This window comes from Mustela nivalis (assembly GCF_964662115.1).
Source record: "Mustela nivalis genome assembly, chromosome: 4".
In the NCBI taxonomy this organism is placed as follows: domain Eukaryota; kingdom Metazoa; phylum Chordata; class Mammalia; order Carnivora; family Mustelidae; genus Mustela; species Mustela nivalis.
This window is the reverse complement of record NC_139023.1, coordinates 115,567,641-115,581,181: the sequence shown is the minus strand read 5'-3', so window position 1 is coordinate 115,581,181 and position 13,541 is coordinate 115,567,641. Positions and strand designations below refer to the sequence as shown.

General features: G+C 34.5%; 1 protein-coding gene across 6 annotated transcripts in view; it reads left to right on the top strand.

The window, feature by feature from the left end:
- CCSER1 (coiled-coil serine rich protein 1) overlaps positions 1-13,541 on the top strand; it is a 1,379,910-nt gene that overhangs the window by 127,685 nt on the left and 1,238,684 nt on the right. The window lies entirely within an intron of this gene.

Sequence of the window (13,541 nt, the reverse complement as noted above, 5' to 3'; positions counted from 1 at the left end):
TGTTATTTGCAGGCTCCGGTACAAATCTTTACCTTAAGGGTTCGTGGAGAATATTACCTATTACCCCACTCTGTCCACATTTATACTACCCTAACTTATAGCCCACAGAGAAACAAATAAACCTTCTTTAGGGAAAATTGTGCAAAGGGTGCTGCTTCAATAGTTTTCCCATCTGAGACATCAAATTCTTGAGATAGATTTCTGTTTCAAATTCTTAAAATAGAAAAGTCAGACACACTTTACATAATTTTGTAATAGTAAATAATAGCTAACACTTCCTCTGTGTTGGGCCCCGGTTGAAGCACTTAACACACTATAGCTCATTTCATCCTCATAAGAGTTGCCATGGGAAGTGCTCTTACTTCCTCCATTTCACACATAGGGAAACTGAGGGTGAGAGGAGTGTTAAGCAGTTTACCTAGTGTTAATGAGTACACAAATCAGAATTCAAACCCAGAAAATGTGGATCCAGAAATGTATCCCTTAAGTTTATGTAGGAGAAAACCAGAATGAGATATTAAGTTGCTCAGAAGAAAGCTTAAAAAATTATTTTGAGAGGACTGTGACCCTTGTTCTTTAATTATTCTGTTATATTGCTGAAGTATTTATATATAGTTTATACTATAAGATTATAAAACTGTGTACTATATGTTTCATAGATGGACAGAGCACTGGGTATATACACATGCTGTTCTGTCCATCCTGTTGTTTCTCCATAGACAAAGCAAGCAGGGTGCCCTGTAGGTTCTTTCAGTTTCTGGTAACCTTCTGTTTCTTGTATGATAGGTTTTCCTCCATTCTTTTGAAGCTTGGATGCATGCATGTCTGTTTTTCTTTCTTTCTTCCTTCCTTCCTTCCTTCCTTCCTTCCTTCCTTCCTTCCTTCCCTCCTTTCAAGAGAGAGCTCATGAGTGGTGGGGGAGGGGCTGAGGGAGAGGCAGATTCCTCACTGAGCAGTTTGCCCAGTGTGGGACTTGATCCCAGGACCCTGAGATCATGACCTGAATCAAAGTCAGCCCCTTATCCTCCTAAGCCACCCAGGCGACCTGCAAGCTTCTTTCTTTTTAAGTTTTCATTGTGAATTACAAAATGTTCTTAGATCCTGCTTATACCCTTACTTAATATTTAGTGCTGTACATGCAACTGATAGCCTAGTGAAGTCTGTGGAATGGAACAACTCTCTCTTTCTCTGTTTCTCACTGTTGAACTCAAAACTGCACATTCTTTGCTAGTGGGTGCATTTTTTTTTTTTTCCCTGCAGAATTAACATTCCCTGTGATTTGTGATTTGTGATTGGAGGGTCATTTAAAAAAGTCTTTTTGATTACTTTCTAATGGGTCTGTTATTGGAATACAACTTGGGTGCTTGCTTCGGCAGCACATATACTAAATTTGGAATACAACTTGGAATACTAAGCCATTCCCAATTACACATTCTTAGGGCAGCAACAGCCTTAAGAATATTAGCATTTAATATTGTATCATATTATTATCCCTCTATTTTTTGCATTCAGGCAGACTGATATGATTTCAGAATTTATCTTTAGCATCAGAAATACCAGGATTCAAATCTCGACTTTATCTCTCTGTCTCCAAATTTATTTATTTGACAGCAAGAATTTACAGTTATCTAATAAAGTTGTTAGGAGGATTAAAATGAGAGAACTTACGTACTCATTAAATATGAGCACATCTCTTTCTAGTGAACTTGTGACTAAGTTAAAAAAAAGTCACAAAGGCAAAAAAAGAAAATGAATTATGTTAATGTAGCTTCTTTTTTTTTTTTTTAAAGATTTTGTTTATTTATTTGAGAGAGAGAGAGACCATGAGCAAGGAGAGTGGGAGAAGGAGAAGCAGACTCCCCACTGAGCAGGGAACCTGATGTGGGACTTGATCCCTGGACTCTGGGATCATGACCTGAGCCAAAGGCAGGTGCTTAACCAACTGAGCTGCCCAGGTGCCCCTTAATGTAGCTTCTTGAAAAATAAATTTTGTTTTAAAGTTATACAAAAGTGGGAACAATATTTAATTTTATAGATATATTGGTGTATATAAAACAAGGATCCTTTTGTTTGTTTCAGATAGAACATGTTTCTGGCAATGACAATCTCTTGTTTGATTCAATTAGAGTTAATTCCATTATCAGGAACTCTGAGCTCTATTAAGTGTTACGTTAGCTACCTAACTGTATGTCTTTGAATGAAGTACTTAACCATGTGGGAATTTTTATTTCTTTATCTGCAAAAAGAAGTTCACCTTCGGAATGAACACCCAGTTGGAACTCCTTTATTGTTCCAAGATACAAAATCTCCATCTAGTGGCAGCCCAAGTCAGGCGCATTATTCCAGATACCAAATACAGCTAACACAGCCCATTTCACATGAACATAAGTCCTTCTCTCATGAGTTCACTCTTTCTTTTTTTTAAATTTTTTTATTTTTTATGAACATATATTTTTATCCCCAGGTGTATAGGTCTGTGAATCACCAGGTTTACACACTTCACAGCCCATGAGTTCACTCTTACTAATTTTTTCTGTCAAGTTAACAGTATATGACTCCATATACACTCAAGAGCAGTCAGTCATTCCTTATAGTGGTGTTTGGGGCAGGACAATAGTCTCATTAGAAGATAACTTAGTGAATTTATTTACAAAGTTTAAGGTGTGTGTGTGTGTGTGTGTGTGTGTGTGTGTCTTTATGTGTGTTTCAAGATTTTATTTCTTTGACAGAGACAAGAGAGGGAATGCAAGCAGGGGGAGTGGGAGAGGGAGAAGCACACTTCCTGCGCACGGGGCTCGATCCCAGGACTCTGGGATCCTGACTTGAGCCAAAGTCAGATGCTTAACAACTGAGCCACTCAGGCACCCTGATGTGTTTTTTGACAAAGAAAGAAATGAGCTGAATTTACTGTGTTCCCTTTATTGTAATATATATTATGTAGTTCCTCTCAAAATTAAATTTTAAGTAAAAGGACAATGTAGGTAATAAAATAAACTTTAATAAGTATTTGGTAAAATCTTGTTTTAATTATATTTTATGGATCTAGAATAACTCTATTAATTGTTGATTTATCATTGGCCTTTTCTACCAATTTAAAATGTATCTGATACAGTCTGAAATAATTTCAATCTGTTACTGTCTCAGAGAATTTAATATTAAAATGTGTTAAATATCAGTTATGCCTTCCTTCCTAAATTCTAAAAACTCTATCCACCTGTGTTATAATTCATGTATTACAAATTACAGTTTTAAATAAAAAGAGAAAAGTAAGAATATATGTATATGATTTGGTCAAATTCAACAATTATTTAAGCAAATACAGTATAAGGAGAAGAAAGAACCTTGTTACCACATTTCTGGATTTACCGTGTAATAAATAGACTGCATCCCCAAATGTCCTCTTGCTCTCTTTTTATTTTATTTACAGATTTTATTTATTTATTTGACACAGAGAGAGGGAAACAGGCTCCGTGCTGAGCAGAGAGCCAGATGCGGGGCTCGATCCCAGGACCCTGAGATCATGACCTGAGCCAAAGGCAGAGGCTTAACCCACTGAGCCACTCAGACATCCATTGCTCTCCTTTTATAAAATATTACTGTATCTATGAGATACAGTACTGTGAGAGCAATACTCTCTAGAGCCTTACTTTCACTTAACTATGATGTAGTATTGAATCTCACTTATTGCTGACTTTGAAAAGGAAAAAGTGATATTCAAAATATCATTTTATTATTAGCTCTGTATGTATGTGTATGTGTGCACATGTGAGTGTGTATCCTAAATTTCACAGATGGTATGCATGCGTTTTAATAAATTAGAGGGACTCACAGAATTCATCTATTCAGTTCTCTGATTTTATGAATGGAGAAACAGAGTCCAGGAGAAATTATATCCACAGATATATTGTGAAACAGTGTCATTGACAAATGTGATCATTGCGTGTTGAATTCAAAGAAAACACTTTTTAAAAAGTCACAACAAATCCAAGATTCTGTTTTTAAAATGATTCTGACAGAATATGTACACCATGCCAACACATAACTGAATGGAAATGAGTATATTCTGTAACATGCTGCCATTCGCATTATGAAGGATACAACTACAACAGTATTTGTAAGAAAGGAAAGGCAGTAATGATTTGTTGGTATGCTCATTTCTTTTTTTCCGTCTAATCAGACCAGTGCTGACTTCGGTTATACTGATCTATGTTTATATTTAAATTGGAACAGACATTGAAGATGTTGAATTCCGTATTACTGCCTATGCTGATTTGTATGGTCAGGTATCTGTATTACTGATCATATATACACAGACGCAGTTACAAGTGTTACATCTTATACAAGATATAAGTGTTGAGCATAGCCATCTTTAAATGTAATCTCCTAATAGGTATTCTAATTTGTATTTAAAAAATTCTTTCCCTCTAGTTTTGAGTCCTCTTATAGTGACCTATGACAGTATTTTCCTTTTCTTATTTATATTTGTGTTTGTGACCATGAGCTGTTTAATGTAATATTGTAAATAAAATTTTAAAAATTAAAGGATAGATATTTACAACATATCATAGAAACAAAATAGGCTACTATCTTTGTAAACATTTCATACTGAAGTGTTTTACAAAGCAATACATATGTTATACTCTTTAGAAAAGAATGGAAAATGTTAGATAATAAATAATAAATTTGAATTGATGTATTTGAATCTGAATTATCTTTAAAATACAAATTCTAGGGATGCCTGGGAGACTCAGTTAAGCATCTGCCTTCTGCCTTGATCCCAGGATTCTGGGGTCAAGTCTTATAACCAGCTTCTTGCTCAGTGAGGAGCCTGCTTCTCCCTCTGGCTAAAGCTCCCTTTGCTTGTTCTCTCTCTCTCTCTTTCTGACAAATAAATAAAAAATATTAAAAATAAAATACAAGTTCTATACATATATATATATATATAACTATACATAGTTATAAGTGGATAACTGAAAAAAAATCTCATATTTTTACATTCTAACTTCCAAGTTAAGAATTAGTCTTCCTTCAATTCAAAAGGGAATTTACTTTTATAAGGTACCATTTATTAAAAAAATGTTAGAATTTGCAAATATATTTGGAGACTTTCATTTTTCATTTACATAAAGGACTTGAGAATTAACTGCAGTATATCTTAAATTGGTTTTGAAAGTTGTAGGAAAATCAACCTCATTGTTAAAAAGGGAGATCTCCTGCACCCTCTGCTGATATGAAAGCACAACTGCAGGTTATTTATTAAAAAGTTGCTCCTTTACTTTTTAGTAAAGAAAATAAAATGTATAAAATGTTTGAAGAGATTATTGGTATTTATATTTTGTCCTACTGGGTCAATTATTATTTATTTTCAAGTTATTTAGCAAAACCATTTCCCAGGTGTTCATTCTCCTTCTTCCAGAAGCAACTGCTATTACTAATTTTGAGGTACCTTCCAAGTTACTTTTAGCATATTTACATGCCTGGATCCTTTGACGTTATATAATCTTGATAGTTATACAGTTACACTAACTTAATTTGAATTTTTAAAGGATTATTTATAAAATTAATTCATTAATTCATTCTTATTGTTAAAAATTCATCATATTAGATATAACACTAATGTCCTCATTGAGGACAGCCCTTAATACAAAGGACCTATTCAAAGATAACCCCTGTTTACACTCTGAAGTACATCACTGCAGAATTTTTTCCTATGCATATATTTGTAAATCTGTAGAATATTTATTATTTTTAAAATTTCATAATATATTTGTGATTTATAGGACATATCTTTTAGCTCTTTTAGTTTTTTAAAGGTTGTGCTTACTTACTTGAGAGAGAGCACAAGCAGTGGGGAGGGACAAAGAGAGAGGGAGAAACAATCTCCCCACTGAGCAGGGAGTCTGACGTGGAACTAGATTCCTAGATTCCAGGACCCTGGGATCAGGACCTGAGCTGAAGGCAGACACTTAATGAACTGAGCCACCCAGGTGCCCTTGATTTTATTAATTAAATGCATTGAAAGTTGTTTTCTATTTCAGTTTATATCTTTTACCTTATATGTTTAGCTCTTACACTTTTTTAGAATAGGTAAATAATATTTCATTTAAAAATTCTATTATTGGACATTTATGTTACTTTTAATTTAACTTATATAAACCAACTCTGAAAATTCCTTTACATCTTTCTTTGTGCAGATGTGTGAACATTATTCTAGAGTAAATGCCGAGAAGTGAAATTCCTTAACTTGGTATTTTGATACATAATTTTCTCAAATGACCTTAATAATTTGGGCTCCTTTTTAAGTATCTGTAAATACCACTTCACTCACCCAAACTTGATATCATTTAGTTTTAAACTGTTAGTGGTAAGAAACTGTATCTTGCCATTTTTCCCGATTAATAGTGGAGTTGGAATATTTGTTCATAACATTGATTAAAGATTTGTGTTTCCTCAATTTCCATCTGTATTCCTTGCTACTTTTTTTGGGGGGGGGTGTTTCTAATAGGCTTATAGGAGTTCTTTCTATGTTCCCCAAGTACTAATAGGTTTGAATATCTTTTCATAAATTCGTTGGTGATGTACATTTTTTCTGGGAATTGCTTGTTCATATTCTTTACTCATTTATTTGATTTTTAAAAAATTAATCTATAAGAATAATTCATATGTTCCAGATAATCAATCCATTGGATACCATATGTGCCTCAAATTTTTTTTTTTCTCATTCCTTAGAGAAGTCTGCAAATGGTTAACTGGCATGAGAATACAAAAGATCAGCCATATCTCAAGACATCATTTAGTGCTCCAGGTCCCGTGGGATCAGTCTGAAGTTAGTCTGCATTGGTGACCACATATCTGATTAGCGTTTCCCTCTGTCCTGTCATAGTTCCTTTCTTAACCTTTTTCTGAGACTAATTCTCTAATAAATTGCTTGAACAAGAATCCCTTGCTCAGGCCCTGCTTCTAAGAAACCTTACCTAGGATGCTGTGAAGACTTTTTTTCCCAAATAATATTTTGAAACCAACATAAATTTCTCCAATATGAGATATGATTATACAAAATGATAGTTTTTCTTTATTAAAAAACATACATACTTTTATTTATTTTTTTAAAGATTTTATTTATTTATTTGACAGAGAGATATCACAAGTAGGCAGAGAGGCAGGCAGAGAGAGAAGGGAAGCAGGCTCCTCACTGCGCAGAGAGCCCGATGCGGGGCTAGATCTCAGGACCCTGGGATCATGACCTGAGCCCAAGGCAGGGGCTTTAACCCACTGAGCCACCCAGGTGCTCCACATACATACTTTTAGATGTGTGCTATCCTCTTTAAAGTTGTGTATTTGTTACCCTGACATTGGCATTGCTCAAAAAATTTATCAGATTCATCTTTTGGGAATTATGTTTTGAGCCTAAGACACAGTCTTTGAATATTCATACATTCATTTGTTAGCTATTTGCTCCTTAAAGTCTAAATTATTCTGTTAAATATAAAAAACTAAGACTGAGTAATTGAACTCAATATATACTTAATGAAAAATTGAACTGAAGTCGTCAGGAAGGAGATCAGCATGATCAATAATATTCTGGGTCAAAAGCAAGACAGTTGAATGGAATTATTTGTAAGAGACAAAATAAAAAATGCAACCGTGGCCACATCGCTATTTATTCACATATATCAGTACCAATTCTAAGCCCGGTTGACATGTAGGTATTGTAGCTTCTAGAAATCGCTCTGTCCTGTTGAGGATTGATTCAGGAAATGACAGTATTAGTCTATGAGTAGACAGAATTAGAACTTCCAGGTGACAGTGTTTTGGAATGTTCTAAGTTGAATTAAAAAACGTTTGTTCTGAAACAGTACAAACATGGTTAATTGTTCTTGGTAAATAAATTACAGTTATTAAATCCTTTATCATATATTAGACCCTATAGCAAACCCTTTTTGTGTGTGTGTTTACTAGATCCTGATGAAAATTGCTTAACATAGGTGCGACTGTTTATCTTCACGAAGAAACTCAGGTTCAGGGATACCTTACGTAACCTGTTTCAGCCACTCTCAAGTCACACAACTCATGTGTAACACCAAATTGAAGTCTAGACTTTCTTGTGTCAGAGTCTGCATGCTTAACAGTTATACATTCATTGGGTGTAAATTCCAGCAAGGAAATTACAGTGTTCTTTAAATGTAAATGTAGTGTCATTTACCTAAGCCTGGTCACATGTAGATACAACTTTTGACTTTGTTAACATAAATTCTATCAAATCTCTGGCCCAAATCATCCTTTTTATGTCTTTTTACTTTCCGTTGTCTCTTCTGGTAACTAAATAACTAAGATCATATAGGGCTTGGTCTCAAGATTACATGTCTTACTAAATATGCATCAGGACCCCTATCTGCCATCAATTTAGACAGGGAACTCCTGTGCTTCCCTAAATCCTGCTGTAATAATCTCTTTGAAATGTATTCTCCTTTCCTATTGTAACAGTTCCCATTATCATGCTAATTTGGCATCACTCATTCTCTTTTTTCCAAGGAGATTGATTCATACAGATCTCATCAGGGGCAGTCTATCTCTGTTTACATATCATCTTCAGAGTCAAATAATTTTTAATAGTTACCTTCCCTAAAGGCAGGTATTTCCAATATAAGCATCTCTTTGTTTGGATTATTTTCTTGTTCATTTGTTGAAAAGACCTTCATGTACTCAGTGCGGCTACATTATTTTGCAAATTTAATAATTTGCACATTGAGCATACCCGATCAATTATATGGTTTCTGACTCTTTCTGACATCAGCTGGCAATCTTATTTTCTTTCCTGTGATCACCCATGTGGTCCTGATCCGTCAGTTTTTGAATTTATCTCTGGTTGCCCTCATTAACCCTGTGGCTGAAGTGGCCCTGTTCATGTTGTGGTAGTGATTTATCTGTTAAAAATGCTCCCATTAGGGGCGCCTGGGTGGCTCAGTGGGTTAGGCCTCTGCCTTCGGCTCAGGTCATGATCTCAGGGTCCTGGGATCGAGCCCCACATGGGGCTCTCTGCTGAGGAGGGAGCCTGCTTCCCTTTCTCTCTCTCTCTCTCTCTCTGCCTGCCTCTCCATCTACTTGTGGTCTCTCTCTGTCAAATAAATAAATAAAATCTTTAAAAAAAATGCTCCTATTAGTTGCCCCTTCATTTAAGGGAAAAACAGTAAAACATTTTAGAAATTCACATAAGAGGGGCACCTGGGTGGCTCAGTGGGTTAAGCCTCTGCCTTCGGCTCAGGTCATGATCTCAAGGTCCTGGGATCGAGCCCCGCATCAGGCTCTCTGCTCAACGGTGAGCCTGCTTCCTCCTCTCTCTGCCTGCCTCTCTGCCTACTTGTGATCTTTCTCTCTCTCTGTCAAATAAATAAATAAAATCTTAAAAAATAAATTCACATAAGAATGATTTACACCATAAAGTTAAAGAATGTTGAGGTATAAATTGCATGGCTTTGTAATAGGAAGAGTCTAGATGGGAAGGCTTTCCACGAGCCTTAACCACCTAACAGGTTGTGAGCCTCATTTAAATCTGTGGCTAAATGACATAATCATCAGATAAGATTGTTTTGGAAACTTCTTCAAGCTTTTATTTTATTTAATTTTGGTAAAAGTCTATCAATGCCCTTTGATATGTTTACATATAATTTATTTTCTGCCATCAGGTTCTTAATGTTGAAAAATTGTTACCAAGAGAATATTTAGTTTCTGTGAGTTTCCTTCTACTTCATCTCGTGTTATAGATTTTCTTTTCAGCATGATCATTTAGGCTCTATCGGGCTAGGATCTAGCTGAGATCAGATTTTCTTCATGCAACATTCTGCACAAATCTTTTAGATATTGATCATTGTTTTTAAGTTGCAATTAAAATGTATACTTTGGGGAGGTTCATCATAAGGGATTGGAATACTGATCTTGATTTATGTATGCGCCCCCCAATATTATTAGGTGACTTTTATTTTATTTTATTTTTTTATTTTTTTATTTTTTAAAGATTTTATTTATTTATTTGACAGAGAGAGATCACAAGCAGGCAGAGAGGCAGGCAGAGAGAGAGGAGGAAGCAGGCTCCCTGCTGAGCAGAGAGCCCGATGCGGGGCTCGATCCCAGGACCCTGGGATCATGACCTGAGCCGAAGGCAGCGGCTTAACCCACTGAGCTACCCAGGTGCCCCATTAGGTGACTTTTAAAATGGAGTAATTGGGGCAGATTTTGATAAGTAGCTCATTTTTATAATCACTTTATGCCCCACTTGCTTGAATGCATTGCATCAGAAAAGGAAGAAACTAGAAATATATTCAGTATCAGAAGAGTGCTAAGTTTATTTCTGATGTTGTACCTTCTCATACTTAAAATTATTAACTATATTCTAGCTCATGCTACTGGTAAGTGGTAGAGCTTGGATTTGAAACTCTTTTTTATTTTTGTTTTTGTTTTTGCTTATTGCTTATTGCATGTGTGTGTGAGTGTTTTCTGTTTGTTCAGTTATACAAACTAAACATCGCGAGTTTGGAGAGAAAGACAAATGATACTTAGGACTGTCTCAGATGTGGGCTGTCAGGTGACTTCATCTTTGGCTTATGGTGACAGGATACGAGGGGTATTCAAATTCTAGGAAAATATTTGAAGAAATATTGGGAAAGAAAAAGATGAAGGGGGTTTTGTTTTGTTCTCTTACTTGCACAGATAGACATAGCTCTCTGTGTATGTGGTATTCAGTTTCCACAGTGATTGGTTCTTTGTATGCTTTCATATAATGCCTTTGAAATCATAAAAGAACGTGTGTGTGTATGTGTGTGCATGTGTATTTCAGTATTTATTTTGCATTTACTCCATTTTAAGTAGGTAACATTAACAATACGTATAGCCCCTTTAGCTGGAATTTGTATTTTTCTGAACCATGCCAAATAAGATTCACCTCTCCTTTTATTCAGAATAGATCTACTGTATGATGTTGCACTCTCAGGGGTAATGACAGTGTTTGCAAAAGTTACAGAAATCACTGAATAAAGTACTTCTGTTTTTGTTGTTGTTGTTGTTGTTGTTAAATTCGGTGTTAAAGAGCTAAGGCTACCATTTATTCCATTGAGATCAAACTGAATTTCATATCACTTTCAGTAGGGTCAAGTTATGCGTCTGTGTAGTGGGATTGTCTACAATAGTCTAATTTTTTGTTCATTCATATTGCTTTAAAGGTATAGTTAGAAGACACTCTTCTTACATAACAAATTTGCTTTCTTTGAGAAAATAACGTTCATAGTAGTAAAGGCCCCTGGAAGAGGGGCAGGTCTAGTTCAACCTATATTTTTTTTAGGATCTATTATAATTGAAGTGATATGACTTCTGAACCAAGAAATATTAGAGGGGAACTGAGAAAATATGTTTATTCTATCTGACTTGGAAATTTATAAAAATACATGAAAATATACACAAGGTTTATTAAGAAATTAAAAGGTGATTGTCATAATAAAATTGTAATAAAAATAAAATTAACATGTTGCAGTCTTTCGTTAATAGTTAATATGATGATATATTGTTTTATTCAACTTGTTCAGCATTGTGTTTCTAGAGCATTTTCAGATGTAAGCAAATTTTAGATTACTGAATGATTTTATAGTTGGAAAGGCTTTCAGTTAACATATGAATCTCTAAAAGTTGTTATTTAATATAATTAACCTCAAAATTGCAGCATTTATTTATGGTAGTGAGGCAGAAAATAGGTTTATTTAGGTTTGAAATACCGATGTATTGAAGTTAAAACTTTATCTTCTGAAATCCTTTTATTCTACGGGTACTAATTATGTATTATTTTAGACACTCAGGTCTCAAAGCAAAGCAAAGATGCCTTAGTGTTCAGTCTCTCTCAAATAAATAAAGTCTTAAAAAATAATAATACTTTTTTTCATGATTTCACTCTTACTGATGCTTTAGTTAACATCATTCTTAATTGTGATTTTTCACTAATGTGCATGATTTGTTTCCATTCAATGCCTAGTGAAGTATTTTGTCGTAATTGGAGCATTACTAACCATTACGATTTTTAGCTGGTGGTGAATCTATGGTTATAAATGCATTAATGTCAAGATATTTACCATTATTACTGGATATTTTCAGTATTTGTGTATATTGAAATATTTCTTGGACTTTTTTTTTTTTTAACATTTCTTGCTCTTGTGTCAGCATTTATTTATTTAATTTTTTTGGTATCTGCTTTGGAAATTAGAAATTTGTTGACTTAGATTTAACCTTGGAGGCAAATTAGATATTTTTAATTTTTGAGATTTTATATTTTAAGCTTTATTCTCCCAAAGGCTTTTAAGAATATGTAGATATTTTGGGAGTGTTTTACACATAGTTTGATTTAAATTCAAATTTAGTGATGCAAGTAGAAAACATTTAATAAAAATCATCTAATGCAAATCTGTTAGATTTTATATTATTAGGGACAAAATACTAAATATTTTTCAGTGTGAATCTGAAAGAGAATACTTTTTAAATTTTTGTTACATACTTCTTCAAGACTGTGAAGGTATTTCACTTGTTCAATCTCATAATCTTTCCATAAGAATGATAAAATGGAGGGCTGGTCATTTTATGTAGTATTTGTTATTGTTCAGTTAGGTAGTTTTGGTTGCAAAAAACAAAAAAATGAAACAGTCTGATTCAAGTTCATGCAGGGGGTGTATACAGTTAAGGAATTATGTGAGATATAGAAACAAAACAAAACAAAGCAAAACAGGAACCAATCACAGCACTTTATGAAAGTCAGTGAAAAATGGCAGTCATTAGAATGGCAGGACTGACCATATAAGATAAAAGTAGGCATCTCTGGAATGGAAGCATAGGGGGACCTTCAGCAACACAAGGTTTTTGGCTCTTTCATCTTTTGAAGGCAGAATTACTATGCTGATTCTGAGCGGATCCTGTGGTTACATAAAGATTATTTTCTTATTCCTGCTTTACCACTTATTAGCTGAATGATAGAAATTTACCTTTCTGCTGTAAAATGATGATGTAATACTATCTGCTTCTACAGTTAGAAGCATTACAAGAGATAATCTGTGTCAGAAAAGTACTTGGTACATCACAGTTAATGAACTGTAGAGCTGCCACCTTCACCTTCTCTTCTTTCTTTTTCTTCATCATCAGCACCCGACATTAATATGGTTCATAAATTTTCAATGCTTCTGCTTTTGTCAGTATGTATTCTTACTTGTCTCAACATTACCAGTTTAATTAGTTGTCATTCAAGTCTTGTCTTCAACTCAAAGGCACAGTTTCCTCATAACCTAACCTTGTTTATAACCCTGCACTGTATCCTTTGTGGTTTAGTTTCTTCTGCCAGAGGCCTGAACATCTCTAACTGCCCCAAAATCAAACTGCAAGGAGAAGAATACTTCCAGTTTTGTTTTTCTTTGACTGAAGATTCTAGTGTCTGATCATCCCTTGGTCTGGTCTGTGATTGTTAAGTTCAGATCAGTAACCTGTTGAGTCCTGTGATGGATGTTATCTACTACTGGCCA